The sequence below is a fragment of the Trachemys scripta genome, chromosome 1 (assembly GCF_013100865.1).
Source record: "Trachemys scripta elegans isolate TJP31775 chromosome 1, CAS_Tse_1.0, whole genome shotgun sequence".
NCBI classification, from domain to species: domain Eukaryota; kingdom Metazoa; phylum Chordata; order Testudines; family Emydidae; genus Trachemys; species Trachemys scripta.
Genome location: NC_048298.1, coordinates 331,921,636 through 331,938,003, shown reverse-complemented (window position 1 = coordinate 331,938,003; position 16,368 = coordinate 331,921,636).

Here is a 16,368-nt window from a genome sequence, read left to right as displayed (position 1 = left end):
CTAAACGAACATGTTCTGTTAAATCATTGCTGTGTTTTACCCCAGAAATAGCTGCATTTTAATGGTGAGCAGCTGTATATTCATGTGCAAAAACAGTTCGTTTTTGCATATATAGCATTGACGCCTTTCTGCCAAGAAGTAGCAGATCTCAGGCTGGGGGGGGGCAGGGGCTATAGTTTGCTTTTCCATTAGAAGAGACTCAGCAATTGAAGTCTGGGGATTTTCTTAGTGTGACGTATTTATCTACACCGGTTCCTGAACAAAGGAGGTCACCAACAGGATATAGACGATCCTCTCTGTAATGGGGTTGGCACCTGATCTCACAAATGCCCCCTCTGGTTGGGTGTGTCCACAGTCTTTAAACCACTCCAGCCCTGGTATAGGGCTGTATCCTCAGGACTTCCTCCCTGGACACACTATCTTCCTGGGGCCCTCCCCAGGCTTAGTCCCTACTCAGCCCCTGCAGCCAGCAGCTCCGTCATTGCTCATCTGGTCCCCACTAGCAAACTGTCTTTGGCTCAGTCCTAGCAACCAGCCAGGAGCCTCTTACTCCCCCAGTCCCTACCCCCACGTTGCTGTCCATGATCCTGCTGCTCTTCCAGCCAATGACACAGCTACTCCAGCTCCAAGCAGCTACTAAGTGCTGTGCTGTTCTGTAGCTCCTTTTTATAGTGTCCTCCTGGCCCTCTGATTGGTTGCTTCCTCACAACCACTCTAGGCTACTTGGAGGACCTCTCCACTGCTTCTTTCCTGGGATGGGTGTGGCAGAACCCTGAGGCCTCCAGCAGGGGGCCTTTGGGCCTAGTCCACCCCTTCACACCCCTCCCCTCCCCAATAGGATTGGGGTGGTAGTTCTACTACTGTCTCTTGTCCCAGTTTAGCAGGGTCTTCTTTCCCCAATCTCTCTATCTCGAGAGAGTGTTTTTCTCTAGCTTTTTGCCCCCTTTAGTCAAGGTCTACTCTCCCAGGTCTCTCTTACCTGGAGAGCATTTAAGAGACCTTTCAGTTCACCTTCACCTCCTGGACTTCAGCGCCTCTGCATGCCACAGCTTGTCCATCCCGGTATGCGGAGCCTCCACTTCCTCTCAAGGTCACATACTAACTGGAGCAGGTTCTTTTTCTCCTCCTTAGCGAACTGGAGATCCGTGGCCAGCTGCTCTCTCCGGCACTGCTGACATCTTTTCTTTTAACTATTGGCATGTATACAAAGGTAGAATCTCAGGGGTCCAGGCTGCTCCAAACAAAGACTGACAGAGGCTGCATTGAGAGTAGGGAAGTGATCCCAGGGTAACAACTGGTGGTCTGAAAACTCCAGGCTATGATTCCATTTAGGGCTCTGGACCGGAGCCTTGAAGTCTGGACAGGGCATGGCTCCCTTCCCTCCCAGGAACCAGGATGAGCTCTGGGAAAGAGGGCAGCAGATAAATGACCTCCTTCCCTCATGGAGGCAAGGACAGCAGAAAGAGCAGAGGATGGCTGCAGTTTTCCTTAGGAACAGGGAGGATGAAATCAGATGCCGTTTGGATTATCCCTGCAGGCCTCAGAGGACTGATTGTGGGCCACGAGACATTTTGCTGATGTTGACCATCCGCAGGCACGGCCCCCCGCAGCTTCCAGTGGCCGTGGTTTGCCTCAGTTTCTCCACACATTGGCTGCCTTGTCTATTTTGCTTGTAAGCTCTTTGAGGGTAGGAGGTAGGGACTATCACCATGTAGGGATACACTGCTTAGCACAATGGGGGGCCCTGATCTCAACTGGGGCCTCTAGAGACACTGTAGTACACATAATAAATATTTTATAATAAACATGCCATATGAATTTTCGGATGAATAGTTATTTGTGCTGAAATTCATAACTGCTTTTGGGGTGCAGAAACATGTTGACAAATACCCTGTAGTCCCTTGAACATTCTCAGTTAATGAATAGCATGACCTAATGAATCACCAGCACTGAGTCTGACTCACTTTTTGGATGCAAATATTTACAAGTTCACTTTTTTTTTATTTACTGTTCAATCCGCTCTGGAACTGATTTAGGCAAAAATGTTCCCACTGAATTCAAGGGAGCTTTGTTTGAGTCAGGACCAACTGCGTAGGCCAGGCGTCGGCAACCTATGGCACGCGTGCCAAAGACGGCACGCGAGCCGATTTCTCTGACACTCCCCCCCGCGGGGGCAAGGGGCAAGGGACAGGGGGCAGAAGCTTGGTCCTGCTGGCTCCCCTGCCTCTTCCCGTAGTGTGCTGGGTTCCTGCCCCTCCTCTGCCTCTCCGTCCCTCCCTCCCTGCCGGCCGATCAGCTGATGGCCCTTGCGAGGGAGGGGATCGGGAAGGAGCAGAGTCAGTGAAGAAGCGGGGGCAGGGCCTTGGGGAAGGGGGGTGGAAAAGGGGCATATCTCCTCCAGCCCCCTCCCTGATCCCCCCTCACACACACCCCAGCCCTCTGCCCTGACCCCTCCTCATACACACCCAGCCCTCTGCTTGACTCCTTGACCCCCCCACGACCCCAGCCCTGACTCTGGCACCCCCACACATACCCAGCCCCCACCCCACCCCCTGCCCTGACACCTGCACTCCCCTCACATGCTCCCAGCCCTCTGCCGTGACTCTTGCACACACCCCCACATACCCAGCCACCCCACACCCCATACACCCCCCAAATCCTGACTCTTGCACCCTCCACATCCCCACCCCCACCCTGAGCACCAAACGGGAGCTCCTGCACACACACACCCCACATTCCCACCTGCACCCCTCGCACCAAATGGGAGCTGCCCAGGTAAGTGCCCCACACCCAAACCTCCTGCCCCAACCCTGAGCCCCCTCCCTCATTCTAGCTCCTGGCCAGACCCTTCACCCCCAGCCCTGTGCTCAGTGCTGAGAGAGGAAGAGAATGGGCCAGAACCAGGGAGAAAGTAGGTACCCACTGTATGTGGGCAGGGCCAGGACCCAGACCGGAAGCGGGCTGAGCGGGTCCGGCAGCTGGGATCCTGGCTGGCAGGAGCCAGCAGATGGAACCCCTGAGTGGCAGTGGCCTGAACCACTCAGCCCACTGCCAGTCTGGGGTCCCGGCCACCACACAGCCCGCTGCCGGTCTGGGGTTCTGGCTGCCGGACCCTTGCCAGCTGGGGTCCTGGCCGCAGGCCCCGCTCAGCCCACTGCCAGCCTAGGTGAACAGAACCCCAGACCAGCAGTGGGCTGAGCAGGCCGGCGGCGTAAGATCAACATTTTAATTTAATTTTAAATGAAGCTTCTTAAACATTTTGAAAACCTTGTTTATTTTACAATACAACAATAGTTTAGTTATATAATATATAGACTTATAAAGAGAGACTGTCTAAAAACATTAAAATGTATTACCGGCACGCAAAACCTTAAATTAAAGTGAATAAATGAAGACTCGGCACACCACTTCTGAAAGGTTGCTGACCCCTGGCGTAGGCACTGCACGATTTGGACAAACTCATCTCTGAAGTCAGTGGAGGTAAGCCAGGGACAAATCTGGCCCGTTGTGGTTTGTCTTCGACACTTTGGCTACGGCTCTGCTATGAGCTAGGGGCGTGGTTCACCCGCTCGTGTACACGTACCAGCAGTAGCTCAAGGAGAGCTAGCCTGAGTGTAACTAGTCATGTAGCTGTGGTGGCACGGGCAATGGTTCAGCACATATCCACCGCTTTCAGGTTTGTACTCTGCACAGCTCAGCCGTGGCTCTGCTGCTGTTGCCTGTACTACCAGGGCTACACTGCTCTTTATACTCACACTAGCTTTCCTTGAGTTATCACCAGCATGTGTATGTGAGCAGGGGAATCGCACCCCTCGCTCATAGGTATAACTTTAAAGGAGTGACTTCTGATTCGAATACTTCATGAACTTCTATGTTCTATCTAGGCGCATATGCTGCATCTATCACTGTGCTATTATGACTTATTTGTACGATCACCTACAGGCCCTAATAAAGACTGGGGACCCCTCGTGGTAGGCACTGTGCGAGCACATAGAGACAGTCCCTGCTTTGAAGAGCTTATTTAACGCTGACAATGTCTGTAGGCAGGATCAAACCTGGGACCTCAGTCTATGACCCTCTACTGCATGTGCTAAAAGCCCCATGGCCATTAGCTAAGGCTGTAGTAGACTCATTAATCTCTAAGTGGTCTTGGTGCCACTAGATGGGACAGAGCACCACACCCAGGAGATGTGTAGGTTACACTTACAAGCTAGACAGACAATAAGTACGGGAAACAGAGGCCCAGGGATGTGAAGTAACATGCTCAAGTTGGTGACTAAGATGGGAACAGAACTCAAGTTTCTTGACTCCCCGAGCAGTGACTCATCTACTGGTCCATGCTATCTCTTCATCGTTAAGTTGTGTTTTGGGTCTAATTTTATTGTAATTAGGTTTAGTTGTTGCTCTAATTCAGGACTATGTCTAGTAACAGCCATTGTTACGAGCTGGATTGTGACTTGGACGACACACCCGCACAAAGGAGAAACAGGGAATAAGAACCCCCTTGTACCTCTGCGTGGGTTCTTCAGGTGTTGGATACCTGTCTGTGGGGGAGTGACCGTGAACTTGTTTACTCCTGCCCAAGAGCAGGTCTGGGGCATGCCCAGGAAGGGGAAAGGAATGAGTTGTGCCATGGAGCCAGCAGTGAGGGGTATGTGTGTGTGTGTCATAACTCTGATATAGGCCAGCAGCAAATGACTCCCTGCAACAAAGGGGCAGCCAGGAAGGAACTGTGCTTCCCCGGGGTATCTATGAACACAATGCCTTTCTGGCATGGTGGAGCTTATGCACCACCCCTTGCTGTGTCTAAAGGCATAATCTAACCCAGACAGACAGAATGGGTTGGAAAATGAGGGAATGTGCCACTGAAAATTTCAACTTTTCATTTTTTAAAAAGGGAACTTCTAGTTTTTTGGCCAAAACTCCAAAAGTCTGTGGTTTTTCGATAAAAAGAGAGCAGATGCTTTTGGGCGGGAAAAGTCATTTAGTCGAAAACCCAGCTTTCCATTGAAAAAGAGTTTTGAGGGGAAAGTTTTGACCAGCTCGTCTACTGGACTGTTCGGTGTGACGCACTAAGCTGTGCACTAGGCTTCACACACAGACAAGGAGCCAGGGCCGGCTCCAGGCACCAGCCTGGCAAGCAGGTGCTTGGGACGGCCACTCCGGAGAGGGGCGGCAGGTCCAGCTATTCGGCAGCAATTCGGCGGACGGTCCCTCACTCCCGCTCGGAGCGAAGGACCTTCCGCCGAATTGCCGCCACAGATCGCGATCGTGGCTTTTTTTTTTTTTTTGGCTGCTTGGGGCGGCCAAAACCCTGGAGCCGGCCCTGCAAGGAGCTCCCGGTTAACAATAGCCACAACCAGTGACATGCCGTGACACTTTTAGTCAGGCATGCAATTCTATACTTGCAGGCAAAATGGTGTCCTTGATGCAGCTCTCATAGGTATGGTGCATGCAAGGTCACACCACAAAATGGCGTCCGCTGTGCATGTTCAGGGGCCAGACAGAATTGTCCCGTGGGCACAGCCAGTCCTGGGATATACAGTGCATGCCTTGAATACATAGAAGGCAAGGCACGCCTCTGGCCATAACTCTGTCGGGGTGACAAACAGCGGGGGCCAAGCGGGGGATGGAAACCTCAGGCTTGCAATGGTCAGAGATCATGAGAAATGCTTATTGATACATATGCATCCTGGGCTCCAAATATTTTTAACTTCGTCTTATTAAAATATGGGACAGTGTCCAGAATAAAGGTGGGGGGTCGGAGTCTGAATTTAGAGCTAAAAGAGAGGCTTTGGGAAGGGGGCTATAAAAGGAGGGGGAGGGGCTTGGCATTGCTTTGGGATCCAAATACCTGTTTGTTTAGTTTTTGGCTTTGTGGTCGTCCTTGGAAACAAACCAAACTGTGCACAGTATGTCCCGTGTGTGTTTCAGTATGTTGAATGTGCAATGATTCTGGGACCATTCACCAAGCTAAATTCTCTTCACTCAGTCGTCCCAGGGGGCCCACAATGCCAGCGCAATGATGGGCTCTGAGGGAGAGCAGAATAATTTCTGCCTATGCCATGAAAGGAGGAGCTTTCTGCGCCTATCTTCTTGTTGGATGAAATTCACTCCTGTGCAGGGTGCTAGCACCTGCCTAGGCACCAGTTCAATTCCACTTAGGCCCTCTTTTGAGTAATCTCATTTGTTCACATATGCAACTGTGACAGAGGTGTCAGGCTGGCTCAGAACATGCCTGCCCTGTGGGTGAGACTGCTACTGAAAATTAGCTGCCGTCAAGGCTAGGATTTTGCTGGGATTGTGAGTGTCTGTCTTGGATCGGCAGCCTGGCGCTATTTGTCTTTGATTGGGCACCCCAGCTTGTGATGCTTGCACGCTCGTTATGAATTGTCAGGGTCTAACTGAGCCACGAGCAGAAGGATTGTACAGTATGATCTGGGATACATGGACTGTTGTCCATGTCCATGTATTTCATGTGTTGAGGAGCTGCCTGTGAGAATGAGACCTCACAGGTCTATTCAAAGCAACATGAGGCCTAGCAGATTCATAGCACAGCCCAGTGTGCTTGCACTGCAGTGGGTTTAGGGAGGTTGTTAGAAGCTCCAGAGAACATGGCTTTGGAGCAGGGACTTGTGCATAGGCACTGATTCTGTGGGTCCTCCAAGGCTCAAGTACCCACAGGAAAAAAATAGTAATAACCATGTTCCATCTGTTTCAAGACCTCCCATTTGCTTCCACTATCTCTGATCCTGAACTCTCCTTCTTCCATATTTGCAAATCTGCTTGTTTTCATTTCTGATGAAATGTTGCCTCCACGAGCCACCCCTTGGATTCCCCCTCTGCTGAAATCCCCATTCATATCATCTCACATGGACAACTTCAAATCCTCTGCCTACCGTCCTCAAAATTCCCAGCCTTCCACACTCAAGCCCATGCACAAAGCTGCTGCCTACCTTCTAAAAGAAGAGCCACCCTGTCACCTCCATCCTCAGTTCACCTGGCTTCCTGTTCATTTCAGGATCCTGTTCAAAACTGTCCTCCGTGGGCCAGACCCTTAGCTGATGAAAGTTGGTATAGATCCATTGACTTCAGTGGAGCTGTTCCAACTCACACCAGCTGGCCCCTTGTTTTTCAAACCTTCCATAGGCTTAGCACCCATTTGATAGGCTGTGCTATTGACGTACAAAAGACACAAGGTTCATCACTGATTTTCTCTCTCCCTTCATGCTGTCTTGACCCTTCTGGTTTGAGAGCCTTCTCTGTAGCTCCAGCCAACTGGACTAGCCTCCCTGAACATCAAAAGTTCTTCATCCATTTTCTGATCTCATCTGAAAACCTTTCTTCTTTCTCGTCATTAAGCTCCTAACTTTTTACTCCTTCCATTGCTTTGTACAGATCCTATAATTGAAATAAGGGGGGTTTCAAATTCTTAATCGAACAATTTCTTTGTGGATCAACCTCTCTTGCCGATTCATGATCATGGGTATCAACTCCCCACCTGCTCAGTTGCATAATATCTCACTAGCAACTACAGCAATTGTTTAAATGGGAAAGTGATAGGTTCCACTTGGGCACCCAAGGTTACTAGTCGCTAAGAGACCTTTTAAAGGGGTCTCATTTTTAAAGCATTTTCTGAAAAACAGGCCCGTTTTAGATGCCTCAAGTTGGAAACCCAAACTGACCAATCACTTCTGAAAATCTTGGCAAATATTAGGAAATTAACTGTTATCTATAGCTGTCTTTTAATGTGATTTGCCAGCTGGAAATAAATAAAAGTGGTTGAGCCCCATAGCACTGTCCTACTGGAGCCACCACCCTGTGACTAGCCAGCTCTTCATGGACCACAAGCAAGTGCTCCACAGAGCACTCGCCATGCATAAACTCAAAACTCAAAGCATTTTGGAATACAGCTTATATAAAAAGCCCTATATAAAATTAAGTGAGATCCAGGTTGGCAGTCCTGTGTTAGCAGTAGCACACTATAAAAATAAAAAGGAAATTGCAGAGTATTTTTTCTTGACACCCACATAATGTAGAACAAAAGATTGATGATAACTACACTCTTGAAATCAGTGACTGCACTGAAGAAGGCTCTGGGAGCCTCTTGTTACAATTCTATCACCTAATTGACGGGAAGGCTGCAATGATTCTGAAGAGCAGAGTTTTTGCCTTAAAATAGTCCACACTGTATGAAATAGTAGGTATTTCTCAATATTCCCGGGGAAGAGACACACCCCATCCAAGAGCTTCACTGACATCCTCCCCCTCACCCCACAAATTATACATCTGAAGTTGATCACGGTGATGTACTATCAATGCATCCAGCAGGGCTAACTCAGCCTTTCTATATGGCCTCATTAAAATGGCACAATCATACAAGGCCCCAAGTATTGGCTAACTGCTCCGGCTGAAGGAGCAATACAAGCCTCCCACACAGCTCTGCCAATATGCTTTCACCTGGAGCCAGAGCACCTCTTCTAGGCAAGCACTGGACGTCCAGGCAACAGAGACTCCCAGTCACTGCCGGATTGTCAAGTTGTGCAGGGTGGGTGAAAAGCAATTCTCTGCCGAACGCCAGTACAATGCCAAAGCATCACTTAGATCTCACAAGTGGAACCTACTTTACCTCCAGTTTTGTAATGAGGGCAGATAGGGAAACTCTGTACAATAGTAGTTACTAGGACATTGAAATGAGAAAGACCTGGTAGATCTTTGAGCTCTTCAAGGCAGGGACCTTCCCTTCTCTCCTGCTTGGAAAGTATCTAGCACTAGCACATTGTGAGTGCTGCTGGAAATGAACAACAATTCTCCTGCAAGTGTAGGAGATTCCAGGTGTCTTTCAAGAAGGATTGTATCAGATGTTAAACTGATGCTATGTGTGATCTTAGCCAAAAGGCCAAGGTGTCCGAGGTCACAATACCTCCAAGTTCTCCCACTGGGGCTTTGCACTTCTCTCAATGCAGAGCTGTGGCTAAGGGTGACAATTGTGTGTGGTACAATTATGTTAGCTGGTCTGTATTCTATCTGCTTCCCCTTCATTCAAGTCCTGACACTATCTTATGGAAATGTATTGTAATACTTGAGAACAGGGAAAGGAGGTTGAAGAGACAGCAAAACCTAATCTCTCCAGACTAGAAATCCAAGTGAGATTTTGAGTGGGATTTAATTCCAGGCTCTGAAATAGGATATGATACAGGTAATATCCCCTCCATTAATGCGCTGTGGCCCTCCACACTGAGAAAAGCAAGGAGCATGAATAGAAATTGAAGCTCTGTGCAGAACACTCTATTGGAGACTGGTTGAGCGTCATTGCTAGTGCTGCTCTTAAAGCCAGCAGTTCAATGCTTATGCCCATAGCCGCAGTTGCTCCTGTGTGTGCCGTGTTCCCAGCCTGGCTCTAGTCCTGCCCCTGCCGTGCTCAGTTTCTGACTCCTGATTCTGGCTCTCATCCTCAGCTCTGACTCTGGTCTTTGACTTCTGGATATTGATTTCAGCTCGGACCATTAAACCTGACCACCCAGACCCCTGGCTGTGATGATTCCCAAATAAGACCCTTTGTTGTAATAAAATACAGGTCAAAATTCACCACTTAGTGCAGCTCCAATGACTTAAAAGGAATTACACCAAAGATCAATTTGGACCATAAGGTGTAAAAGTATCTTATTGTACTTCAGAGAGGAGCACAGTAAAATGGCAAACTATGATTCATGAAAATTATAAGGGCACAATGACATGGAAAAGAGCATCTTCACCACAAGACCATCCTCCTGACAGACTGGGATTTAGGAGATCTGAAATCTTCAGCTTTGCCACAGACTTACTATTGGACAAGTCATTTAGATACTATGGTGATGGAGGTCATATAATTACCTATATACAAAGAAAGATTACACTTAAAGTATGGCTTTCCTGTGAAAAGTTGCTATAAAAATGGCATCCTGGGCTTTCATGTTTGTGTCCCCCTGACTCCAGATCTAATCTTCTCAGTTTGCAAATAAATAAATGGTTTCTAATTGCCAGCCCTGGAAACTCATGCTAGACTTAGAACCAAGGTTTCAGAGTAACAGCCGTGTTAGTCTGTATCCGCAAAAAGAAGAACAGGAGTACTTGTGGCACCTTAGAGACTAACAAATTTATTAGAGCATAAGCTTTCGTGGACTACAGCCCACTTCTTCGGATGCATATAGAATGGAACATATATTGAGGAGATATATATACACACATACAGAGAGCATAAACAGGTGGGAGTTGTCTTACCAACTCTGAGAGGCCAATTAATTAAGAGAAAAAAAACTTTTGAAGTGATAATCAAGCTAGGCCAGTACAGACAGTTTGATAATAGGTGTGAGAGTACTTACAAGGGGAGATAGAGTCAATGTTTGTAATGGCTCAGCCATTCCCAGTCTTTATTCAAACCGGAGTTGATTGTGTCTAGTTTGCATATCAATTCTAGCTCTGCAGTCTCTCTTTGGAGTCTGTTTTTGAAGTTTTTCTGTTGTAATATAGCCACCGGCAGGTCTGTCACTGAATGACCAGACAGGTTAAAGTGTTCTCCCACTGGTTTTTGAGTATTTTGATTCCTGATGTCAGATTTGTGTCCATTAATTCTTTTGCGTAGAGACTGTCCGGTTTGGCCAATGTACATGGCAGAGGGGCATTGCTGGCACATGATGGCATATATCACATTGGTAGATGTGCAGGTGAACGAGCCCCGAACCAAGGTAGGTTCTTAACATCTCATCTCCCTTACACATATCCATCCGTGCTACCCATTATGCATGCAGCACCCTCACCAAACCTGTTTGCCTGGGACTCTCCTTTGTCTCATTCAGATCTTTCCTAAAATTTCACTTCTGCCAGCTTGCCTATGAAAAGGGAAATGGGATGAAGATAGCAAAAAATAAACCACCATGATATGGCTGTGCTTTACTGAGTAACCGTGTGATCTGACTGACATTCTTGTCCTTCTGCTGTTTAAATGATCTATGAGGACTCACCGTGAAGCCACCAGGTCAAACTGAGCCCAAGTAAAAAAAATATAATGATGATATACCTATGTCATAGAGCTAGAAGGGACTCTGAAAGGTCATTGAGTCTAGCCCCCCTGCCTTCACTAGCAGGACCAAGTACTGATTTTGCCCCAGATCTTTAAGTGGCCCTCTGAAGGACTGAACTCATAACCCTGGGTTTAGCAGGCTAATGCTCAAACCACTGAGCTATTCCCCCTATTATATATTTTTATTATTATATTAGTACTTAGTGATGAGAAGTTATGAAGGCTGTTTGATAACCTATTTGAAATGAGTTGGTGGTCATAATCTAGTCTCTAATGGGCATGTCATAGAATCATAAAAATGTAGGTCTGGAAAGGATCTTGAGAAGTCATCAAGTGCAGCCCCCTGTGCTGTGGCAGGATCAAGTAAACCTGTCCTAGACCATCCCTGACAGGTGTTTGTCCAGACCGCTTTTAAAAACCTCCAGTGATGGGGGATTCCACAACCTCCATTGGAATCCTAGTCCAGAGTTTAACTACCCTTACAGTTAGAAAGTTTTTTCTAATAACTAACCTAAATCTCCTTTGCTGTAGATTAAGCCCATTACTTCTTGTCCTAACTTTAGTGGACATGGAAAACAATTGATCAGAGTCCTCTTTATAGCAGCCCTTAACATATAAGGAGACTGTCAGTCTTCTTTTGTCACGACTACACATGCCCATTTTTTTAAACCTTTCCTGACACATCAGGTTTTCAAAACCTTTCATTATTTTTGTTGCTCACCTCTAGACTCTTTAATTTATCCATGTCTTTCCTAAAGCGTGGTGCCTTTGACACTGTACTGTAGCTGAGGCATCACCAGTGCTAAGCGGAGTGGGACAATTACCTCCCATATCTTACATGACACTCTTGTTAATACATCCCAGAATATTAGCCTTTTTCTGAGCGCTGTTGACTCATATTCAATTTGTGATTCACAATAACCCCTGATCCTTTTCAGCAGTACTACCGCCTAGCCAATTCTTCCCCATTTTGTAGTTGTGCGTTTGATTTTTAACTTCCTAAGTGAAGTACTTTGCACTTGTCTTTATTGAATTTCATCTTGTTGAATTCAGATCAATTCTCCAATTTGTCAAGGTCATTTTGAATTCTACTTCTGTTCTCCAGAGTGCTTGCAAGCCCTCCCACCGTGGTCTCATATGCAGATTTTATAAGTATACTCTCCATCATTCAAATCATTGAAAGAAATATTGAATAGTACCAGACCCTGGACTGACCCCTTCGGGACCCCATTAGATCACACTCAAAATTTGACAGTGAACTGCTGATAACTACTTTTTGAGTACAGTCTTTCAATAAGTTGCACACAGGGGTGCCATTTCAGATGGTGGGGGGCAACTTTAACCATGATTCCAGGGGCTACTTAGGCACCTGAAAGCTCTAGTTTTTTTTGCAGATAATAACTTAGAAATTAGCTGACAGGAGCACTGTATCTAATTCCTATATAAAGAAAGACATTATTAGACCCACTCAGCTCTAATACTAACATGTTCTGTCGTCTTGTGACAAGTCACTTAAAGGACACTGGTTAGGTTTAATGTATACCAACTCTTGAATATGCTTGAAAGAATTGTAGAAAATCTAGATAACTTTCTATTATGTAGGCTACTTACTTTTTGCAGTTCACCAAGCTTGGAATAGATCACTTAACTTTTGGAAATATCCTGCCCCGTGAGTTTATACTGCGCCTGCCTGGGGCTCTAGGGGTGTTACCCCACTACAAATAATAGACTAGAAACTGACTTTAAACAGGAGTGAAACTGACACTTTCAAGTCACTTTCACAGTATTGCCAAATCAGGAGTCAGGCTCACCAAAAATCATGAAATTGGCTTAAAAATCAGGAGATTATGTAAAAATAATAGATTTGGTGTTCTTTTTATTTGCTTTCTGCTTTTTGAGCCTTTCGGGTGCACTGGGGTCACATTTGGAAACTTTCTCCACAACCATGAGGGCTGGAAACTTACTTTTTCTTTTAGAATGAAGGCTGAAATCATAACATATCCACTTGACTCCAGTAGCTGGAACTTTAAGGAAAACAATAATTATCATGAGACTCGTGACAAAATCATGAGACCAAGAACATTCCACATTTTAAAGCTGAGAAAAAATTGGAGTCTTCTGAGGTATATCAGGGCCACTGCAGGCAGGAAAGGAAATTAAACAGGTACAGGAGCTTCTATTGCCGTCAGCGCCTCCACTCATAGATCTTAACATGAGCTTAATAACTCTACATTTCATACTCAAATATCTGAGCCATCTTACCCACGGCTACACATTTCATATGCATTGGCTCGGGGGCTACATTTTCAGGCATATTGTGAACAGTGCTGAGCACACAAATGGTGCCCAGTGAATAATACAAATCATGACAATAATCATCGACTTTATGAAAAACAGGAGTACTTGTGGCACCTTAGAGACTAACAAATTTGTTAGAGCATAAACTTTCGTGGACTACAGCCCACTTCTTCGGATGCATATAGAATGGAACATATATTGAGGAGATATATATACACACATACAGAGAGCATGAACAGGTGGGAGTTGTCTTACCAACTCTGAGAGGCCAATTAATTAAGAGAGAAAAAAAAAACAAAAAAAAAACTTTTGAAGTGATAATCAAGCTAGGCCAGTACAGACAGTTTGATAATAAGTGTGAGAATACTTACAAGGGGAGATAGAGTCAATGTTTGTAATGGCTCAGCCATTCCCAGTCCTTATTCAAACCGGAGTTGATTGTGTCTAGTTTGCATATCAATTCTAGCTCAGCAGTCTCTCTTTGGAGTCTGTTTTTGAAGTTTTTCTGTTGTAATATAGCCACCCGCAGGTCTGTCACTGAATGACCAGACAGGTTAAAGTGTTCTCCCACTGGTTTTTGAGTATTTTGATTGATTCTCAGAGTTGGTAAGACAACTCCCACCTGTTTATGCTCTCTGTATGTGTGTATATATATCTCCTCAATATATGTTCCATTCTATATGCATCCGAAGTAGTGGGCTGTAGTCCACGAAAGCTTATGCTCTAATAAATTTGTTAGTCTCTAAGGTGCCACAAGTACTCCTGTTCTTCTTTTTGTGGATACAGACTAACACGGCTGCTACTCTGAAATCGACTTTATGGACTCTGTGGATGCATTTTCTGTTCCTTCTTCCGGAACTGGCCTGGATTCAGCTGAAACCCTAAGAATTTGAGGTAGAAACATCTCTGATACTCCTGCGACACTTTCTCCTTCCTTCCTTTTCTCAAACTCAGAACAAAAAAATGACAAAATGTTTTTCAGTTAAAATGTAAAATTGCACAGCAGCCATTGCTCTACAACCAAGATTGGGCAGAATTTGCCACCCCTTGGAAGTTAAGTGATCTCCTCTCATCTGACCCTTGTTCTCTCTCTTTCTTCATCCTTCCTGACTTCTGTGTTGCTTTTCATGCTGTCAGCTATGTGTAAGGGGACTATTGCCTCCTTACTAACACTCAGTGGGGGTGTTTTGGTTGGCTATCTCCCAGTACCAAAAGGAAGGGAAAGGGTTGATGGGAAATCAGGACGCTGTGACTGACAGTCCCCAGGGGTAATGGGGGAGAGGCCAATGCTTCAGATCAGCCTGATTGACAGCGCGGGCAGGCTAATCAGGGAGTCAGGAGGCCAGGGGGTTCCCGTCCCTGTGTGAGCTGGAATTGCCTGGGTCAGACAGAGTGGGGCCGAGCTAAGGAGAGAGCAGGGACGCAAGCTGAGCTGTGCCAGATCCAGAGGGGCCAGAAAGCAGGTCAGTGCTGGGAGCAGCGTCCCAGAAGCAGCCCATGGAGCAGCCCTGTGCTGGGAGCAGAGCTGGAGGGGCTAGAGGAGCAGGCCAGGGAGCCGGAGGCCGAGCAGCAGCAGCAGCCATGCTGGGGTAGAGTGGTGGAGCTGGAGCTGAGGCAGGGTGGTGGAGCTGGAGCCAGGGCTGGAGGTGGTGAGCAGCTAGGGAGAGCGAGGGGGACCCTGGGCAGCAGGCCCAGTGCAGGGAGATGCCCCCAGCCAAGAGGCTCTGCAGGCCAGACTTGGAGGGGGATCGTAACCCCGATAGGGCGGGGGTGATGCTGAGAAGAAGGGTCCTGCCACCTAGAGCCTGAGAGCCTGTGGCCACCGCCAGAGCAAGTGTCTGACCCGTGGCATCCCTGCAGCACAGCCAGGGCCTGAGAAGTGGCCTGGGACTTGTGAGGAACAGGCTGTGAACTTCCCTTACATCCCAGAGACACTGGTTGTGATGTCCCCGTGCCACAGAGCGGGGTGATGTGTTTTCCTTTAACCTTTCCCATTCTTTCCTTATTTTTTTTAATTGATTGCTGTTAATAAATTGTATTTGCTTTGAACTGTATGTTATGATCAGGGGTCAGGGAAGCATTCAGTGCAGAGAGAGTACCCCGGAGTGGGGACATCCTAGCCCCTGCCCTAAGTGACCACAACAAGGTTGGGGGTTGAGCCCCCCCAGGAATCCTGGGCCCAGCCTTGTTGGAGTTACGAGGACTCTGCCACACAGGAGAGTGGAAGGGGAGTCCTCTAGGTCAGGCAGGGCTCTGGGTAAAGGAAGTGGGAGCGAGGACTCAGATCCTTTCGCTAGCCTTCAACCGAGTAGTGTATAAACCAGGAAAGTTCCCCATAATAGTGGGACCATTCCCCCGCTTACATATGACATCCTTCCCAATTGCCTGGGATTGTTTGCTGGAGTCTCAGAGAATTGGCCTTCTTGGTTTTGCTCCCATCTATCAGAGTCCTCTTTTTTTGCATCGTGCAGTAGAGAGAAATGCTGGTCCAGTGGATAGGGAGCTAGCTCTGAGAGACCTAGGTTCATTTCCCTACTTCCCCCATGGACTTCCTGCATGGCCTTAGGAACAGAGTTTCAACATTTTTTAGGCATTCCTAGATACAGCGAGGCATCTAGTGGGGTTTACAAAGCATCTAACCTTCTAAGTGCTTTTGAAAATCCCACTAGGTACCTAAATACCTTTGAAAATCTGGTCTTTAGTCTCTCTGTGCCTCAATGCGCCATCTGTACAATGCAGATAACAGCACTGCTCTTCCTCACAGAGAGGCTGTGAGGAAAAATAGGTTCGACGTTGTGAGGTGCTCAGATATTATAGTGATGGGACCTGTGACAGGGTGTACTGGCCACACACTGGACAAGAAGGGGTTAACCCCACACAACGGGCAGAGGAAGCCATGGCCCCTCGCCCCTACTGGGCATGCTCCAAGTGCTGGCTCAGTATAAAAGGGAGCAGCCCCGCTCATTCTAGGCTGGCTGCTAGAGAGAAAGGAGGATGCATCCTGCTGGCTC